We start from the raw sequence: 7,577 nt of genomic DNA, 5'->3' as shown, positions 1-7,577 counted from the left end.
TCACCTTTGCTCAAATCTTGCCCACTACTAGGCAATTGAAGCAGCAAGTGTAGGGCAATCCTGCACTCTTTACACTGACACAACTATTTGGCGGCAGTAATTGTCTCCTTTCACCTGCCAGGTCCATGGTTCCCCTTTACAATAAGAACTATGGGCTACCATATAAATATCTCCAGGCCCCACTATCTCCTCTCTGGCTGCCTTTTCCTCAGCTTGCCTGGACAGCAAAACTCATGGAAGAGCTGTCTGATTTCCATGCCCTCTCCTCCATTCTGTCCTCCCTCTTCCAGACTTCAGATGCCACTGATCCATGGAACTGCCCTTGACAAGTTCACCACTGGCCTCCACACTGCTGAATCCAGTGATCAATTCTCAGCTCTCATTTTGACCTCTCAGCAGCCTCAGACACAACTGTTTCTTCCCTCCACCTTGAAGCCACTTGGTCTGTGGACACCACACTCTCCTGGTTTCCCTCCTGCCCCTCCGTCTGCTTCTGGGTCTCCATAGAGTCTCTTATCCTTCGCCAGGCTAAGTGTTTCAGGGCCCTTCTGTTCCCTCAGCCCTTGGACCTTCTCTCTTCTTTCCATCCTCCCCGCCTCAGAGACCTCCTCCAGGCTCATGGCCATGGAGTCTGTCTACAGGACGAACACTTCCAAACTGTATCTCGAGCCTGGATTTCCCCACAAGCTCCAGATTTGACTATGTAGGTGGGTACTTAACATCCTCACTCACAGTCTGCTTGGCACCTCCATCACAGCCTGTCTAAAACTGAACTTGACTTCCCCTCACCTTCCCAGGCTATGGTCTCCACATAGCCACAGAGCTTTGCAAAGCGGTCACACAGGGACTATCCTGGTCATCCAGTGCTTATGCCTCTGCCTTTCATGGCTGATGGCCTAGATGCCTTGGAAATTTCACTGTGGTTACAGTGCTTTCCTAATGGTAGTGAGTATATTTGAAAATGTTTACAAGTCATTAAATATCATTTCATCAAGTTCATGCTCTACTCTTTGTTGATTTAAATATCTCTTGCAATGGAAAGCTGCTTTCCACCACCACAGCCAGCCACTTGGATGGACTGTGATGACAACATTCTCACTGGTCTCTGTCCCTGTGCCCTTATTCCTCCCACAGACTCATAAGCCAGAGGGACTGCTGGGTATGTGATTGCACAAGCTAAAGAGCAGTAGTGCCAGGCTTTGCACAAAACTGTAGCACCAACGTCGACTTTGAGCAGAATATATGCAATGTCCAGATACATATCTTCTCTGGCTCTCCGTGTAGTCAGACACCTTATTTGCTGGTGGATAGAGTGATATCATTTCATCAAAGATGGGAACTATAAATGACAGTAATGGTATGGACCTAACAGAAGCAGAAGATATTAAGAAGTGGCAAGAAAACACAGATGAACTGTACAAAAAAGATCTTCATGTCTCAGATAATCATGATGGTGTGATCAGTTACCTAGAGCCAAACATCCTGGGCCTTAGGATGCATCCCTACAAACAAAGCTAGTGGAGGTGATGGAATTCCAGCTGAGCTGTTACAAATCTTAAATGGGATGCTATGAAAGTGCTGCACTCAATATACCAGCTATGTGGAAAACTCAGCAGTGGCCACAGGACTGGAAAAGTCACTTTTCATTCCATCCCAAAGAAAGGCAATGCTAAAGAATGTTCAAACCACCACACAATTGCACTCATCTCACATGCTTTCAAAGTAATACTCAAAATTCTCCAAGCCAGGCTTCAACAGTACGTGAACTGTGAAATTCCAGATGTTCAAGCTGAATTTAGCAATCGCAGAGGAAACAGAGATCAATTGCCATCCATTGGATCATCGAAAAAGAAAGCCAGTTCCAGAAAAATATCTACTTCTGCTTTATTGACTATGCCAAAACCTTTGACTGTGTGGATCACATCAAACTGTGGAAATATCTTCAAGAGATGGGAATATCAGACCACCTGACCTGCCTTCCGAGATATCTGTATGCAGGTCAAGAAGCAACAGTTAGAACTGGACACGGGACAACAGACTGCTTCCAAATCAGGAAAGGAGTACAGCAAGGCTGTGTATTGTTACCCTGCTCATTTAACTTATATGCAGAGTGAAAGAAAGAAAGTGAAGTCGCTTTGTTGTCTTGGACTCTTTGTGACCCCATAGACTGTAGTCTACCAGGCTCCTCCATCCGTGGGATTTTCCAGGCAAGAGTACCGGAGTGGGTTGCCATTTCCTTCTCCAGAGGATCTTCCCGATGCAGGGATCGAACCCCGGTCTCCCACATTGTAGGCAGACGCTTTACCATCTGAGCCACCAGGGAAGAGTACATCATGAGAATTCCCAGGCTAGATGAAGCACAAGCTGGGATCAAGTTTGCCAAAGGAAATAGTAATAATCTCAGATGTGCAGATGACACCACCCTTATGGCTGAAAGTGAAGAACTAAAGAGCCTCTTGATGAAAGTGAAAGAGAGTGAAAAAGTTGGCTTAAAACTCAACATTCAGAAAACTGAGATCATGGCATCTGGTCCAATCACTTCTTGGCAAATAGATGGGGAAAAAAATGGAAATAGTGACAGGCTTTATTTTGGTGGGCTCCAAAATCACTGAAGAATGAGACTGTAGCCATGAAATTAAAAGACACTTGCTCCATGGAAGAAAAGCTATGACCTACCTAGACAGTATATTATAAAGAAGAGACATTACTTTGCCAACAGGAGTCTGTCTAGTCAAAGCTATGGTTTTTCCAGTAGTCATGCATGGATGTGAGAGTTGGACTGTTAAGAGAGCTGAGCACCAAAGAATGGATGCTTTTGAACTGTGGTGTTGGAGAAGACTCTTGAAAGTCCCTTGGACTGAAGGAGATACACATCAGTCCATCCTAAAGGTAATCAATCCCAAATAGTCATTGGAAAGACTGATGCTGAAGCTGAAACTCCAATACTCTGGCCACCTGATGCGAAGAACTGACTTATTGGAAAAGACTGATGCTGGGAAAGATTGAAGGCAGGAGGAGAAGGAGACAACAGAGAATGAGATATTGAATGGCATCACCAACTCTATGCACATGAGTTTGAGTCAACTCCAGGAGTTGGTGATGAACAGGGAAGCCTGGTGTACTGCAGTCCATGGGGCTGGAAAGAGTTGAACACTACTGAGCAATTGAACTGAACTGAACTGAGAGTGATATCAGGTCATGGTATTGATTTCCATTTCCTTATCATGAATTGTGAACATGACTTTATTCATTGCATTCCTCCTATTGGAAAATTTTGAGCAAAGAAGACAGTAAAATTAGGCAGATGGAGAAGTTGAACCAAAACAGGTCCTCAGAGAAGTCCTGAATTGTACTACAGTGGCTAAAGCTGACATTCTACCTGGATCTATCTTAGGATCAAGTGCCCCTGTGCAGGCAACTCTGCAGCTGGGACCACCCCTCCTTCTTGAAGGTGTATCTAGCAGTCATTTCCAGGGTCCTCCCTCAAGATCGGTTGGACAAGCCCTGATGAGAGCTGAGACCAGTCCTGTATTGGCCACCTCCCAGCTATGTGACTTCAGACAAGTCCTTCCCTTCCCAGAGCTCTTCATCCTACTGGGTATCAGGGCTAAGATGGGGGCCCCTACTGGCCCAAGTACACCGCTCAGCCATCCACCAGGGTTCTGTGACCTTCACCTCACAACCCCCTGACAAGTGAAAAACCAGGGAGCACTTTATATCCTGGGGCAATGTGGCTCCTGTGTGGTCTGAGGATCTGCCTTGTCCATGACCTGCCTGTTACTGGTTCCAGACAAGGTAGAGGGGTGGAGAGTAACTGCTCAGAAAACTTAGAGCAATGTGGCAAAGCAGTTCTAGGTGTATGAAGCTAATAATTAAAAACTGGATTTGAACAGTTTGTTTTCTTCAGTTTTTTGGTAATTTATATTGTATTTTACAAATGGATGGACCTCTTTGGTAGCTCAGTGGTAAAGAATCCGCCTGCCAATGCAGGGGTTGCGAGATCGACATTGGGTCAGGAAGATCCCCTGGAGAAGAAAATGGCAACTGAGTTCAGTATTTTTCCTGTGAAATCCCAAAGACAGAAGAGCCTACTGGGCTACACTTCATGGGATCACAAAGAGCTGGACATGACTTACTACCAAATCAACAACAAAAGCAATTAAAAACAGATTAGTTCATGGTGGGTTAGATAAAAGAAATAACATAAAAATCTCAACCTTTAACATAACATGTTGAGGTAATATTGCCCACTAATTAAGTGAAGTGAAAATAGCTCAGTAATGTGGACTCTTTGTGACCCCATGGACTATGCAGTCCATGGACTTCTCCAGTGGGTAGCCTTTCCCTTCTCCAGGGGATCTTCCCAACCCAGGGATTGAACCCATGTCTCCCATATTCCAGGTGGATTCTTTACCAGCTGAGTCATAAGGGAGGCCCATTAATCTAGGGTAACTATAATAAGAACATCTGACATTTTTAACACCTTTGAGGGAGGTGGCCCTTTAATCCTGCAGCACCGATATTTACTGATAAGACCAGTGCTTGATGCTGCTCTTGTTAGATTCAGGGCCCCTCATAAAATAGCTGAGAGAAGGAATCTTCCTGCCCATCTATTTGTATCTAAGCTCTCAACAGGGATGTAACTTGAAAGACGTGGCACCAATTCAACTTGTAGAAGAAGGAAACACTCAGGTCAGCTTTCTGGTAGGAAGTGAGAGGAAGACATGGAATTTTTAAAAAGTCCATACCTAGTTGGTGATTGACACAAACACTCTCAGGTCCTTTAAAACCATTTCAAAACATGTATAAAAAGAACAGATGAGGGAGAGCTGGCATTAACTGGACCCTCTGTTATGGATGAAGCATTTATAGTTGAAGATGGGAGGGAATAAGTGTTGTGAGGGGACATGCAGCCAGCAGGTGGGTCAGGGGGGCGGGGTGTGTACCCAGCTGATTCCATTGCTGTTTTCAGTGTATAATTCCACCAAGATTGGGGACACAGAAGCAAGGTGAGAGCAGGACACCTGGGCAGACAGGTTTCATAATGGGAACAGGATTTCAGAAAGATCTTTAACCTATGTTGTGAAACACATCTGTATGAGCACGTCACTGTTAGTTACACTGAGATCCTGCCCAGCATCCACCCAGAGCCAGCACAGAGTAGGTGCTCACTAGCAGCTGCTCAGGCAGCTGACTCTGCCCTGCTGTGGGGTCACTAAGACAGAGGCTCAATCCAGCCTGAGGCATCCACTGCCCTTCTATCTGGTCCATGACTCGCTTCAGCTGAAGTACCTGCGAGGCTTCCTCCCTACATGGGGATGAATTCCTACCCCTTGGACTGGACAGTAGCTCCCCCAGACAGAAGGCAGTAATTCTCAGGGACCCTGTCTGCACTGCCCAATCCTGTCTCCATAGACACTTGCTGCACAAAGGCCTAAACCTTAGCCTCCTATTTCTTAAACCTCGCTTTGACCCTGACTCTCACCACGAAATCTCACCCACGTGTGCTCTGACCGCTCCCTCCTCTCTACCTTTGCTCTCTCACAGCTCCCACACTCCCACCTCTCCCATCTTCTGACCCTAGCAAAGTCCATTCCACATGAGAGGGTGAGGCTTGGCCAGCCCATGTGGTTGCTGACAGATCTGTGCTGACTGACCCCTTGTCAACTATCACTTCATTACCATCCAAGTGTCACTAGGTTAGACCCCAGCAGGTCCTTTGTTCCCTGTGGGTAATGGTGTCTGAGAACTTGTTCCAAGTCAACAGCTGCCTGATTTCAGGAGGAGACTCCAGCTCTGCCCAACCCTGAGGATCTCTGAGCCTCTCTTGCATACCTGAGAGCTCCTGTGCTCCTTGGACTGTCTGAGTCAGCCTGTGTGTTGGTGGGAAGCCTTCCTATGAGGGCAAGTCCCTTAGGGCAGGCTGGGGACACAGAGGGATGTCAGGTAGCAGGTGCCCTGTAGTTTTGGACCCTTGCTGTGCAGCTCCTGGCTCTCTGTACCCATGGGGATGCTGACTGCAGAGCAAACACCCTAGTGTCAGTGCTTAACACATTAAAGCACGTCTTTGTTCACACAAACTCCAGTGCGGGTATAACTATTTGGGTTCATCACTAGACAGCACTCCTCTGAGTTCAGGCTCTCTGCTCCCTGCTTGTGCGGCTCAAGGTTGTGGTGAATGAGGGCATCTCCTTCCCTCGGCCCTGCCAGTCTCTCCCCATCCCCCAAGCCCCATCCTGGTGCCCTAAGTCTGATCGTCACCTTGTACTGTGTCCCATCCAGGCCTGGGATCAGAATTCCCAGGGTCTTACAATTCCCATGATTCTTACCTCTGACCTTTGCCCCGCGTGGGGCTCTGCTGTGTGGACATCTAAGCCATATCCTCCGGGCAGACTGCCTCCAGCAGCACCCACAGCGTTGGAGTCGCCTAGTCTAGTCTCTGAAGGCTCATGGGCTATCACTGTGGTAATGCCACCAAGATGCCTCCAGTGACATCCCCTCCAGGTGTCACACCCTCCTACTGAGTGTGAACTGGACTTGGGGATTGAATCCAACCGAGCAAATAAGGTCGAATTGTTGCCAAGTGACCCAGAGGTTAGGCAGCAGACGGTGTGTGGTGCTGTCCAGCTCTCCTTCTCCCACCCTCTGTCTCCTTCCTGACAGGCTTGCTCTGCAGAAGTCTGGTGAGTGGCAACGACCAGGTAACTGACAAGCCCACAAGCAGGGCTCTGGAGCCTTCTGCCAGCAGCTTTGTGAGTGAGCTTGAGAGTGGGTCCTCCAGCCCAAATCAAGGCTCTTGTCCCCTCACACTGGAACAGGTTGGCTGCCTCCTCATGAATGAACTGAGTAGGAAGCCTCAGTTGCTCCCAGTGCCCAGGGCATATAATTATCCATTCATCTATTAGCGTTCATGGCCTTTCACCCCAAGCAAGCCCACAACAGGAGTAACTGACTGTGATCAGGAGAGTGCGCTGGGAGGGCAGCGGATTGGGATTGAGGCAGGTGTGGAGCTGATGTGACAAAGAGGTGACATTCATTGACCAGTTGGAGGAGATGAGGTATCTAAGGAAAGAGGTCAGCAGGTCCCAGAACACAGTAGGTGAGAGAGCAGGAACTCATAGAACCACCCAGCCACCCACAACGGTGAAGGCATAATAACTCCTTCCTGCGTTCAGACACTGAGGTCTGCAGCGGTTTATTACCCAAGAATGGAAAATTGCAGTGGGCGGAAATTTATCTCCTTGGCGAATCTTGCCTTGCCTTCGTGGTCATGCCCACCTGCCACCTCCTCGGTCTTCTCTGGGGGAAACCATCACTCCCCCTCCCAAACCTATTGCTCTTGAGTCCCACTTCTCTTGGGAACCTATCGCATCCACCTGGTCAGGTCAGAACAGGCCATCATCAGATGCTGGGTACATGTATGACCTGACTTCTAATTATACCTGTTCCCCAACATTCCCTAGAGGCTCAGATGGTAAAGAGTCCACCAGCAATGGAGGAGACCTGAGTTCATTCCCTGGGTTGGTACAATCTCCTGGAGAAGGAACAGCTACCCACTCCAGTATTCTGGCCTGGAG

The sequence above is a fragment of the Budorcas taxicolor genome, chromosome 15 (assembly GCF_023091745.1).
Source record: "Budorcas taxicolor isolate Tak-1 chromosome 15, Takin1.1, whole genome shotgun sequence".
Lineage (NCBI taxonomy): Eukaryota > Metazoa > Chordata > Mammalia > Artiodactyla > Bovidae > Budorcas > Budorcas taxicolor.
Note: the sequence above shows the minus strand (reverse complement) of the source record.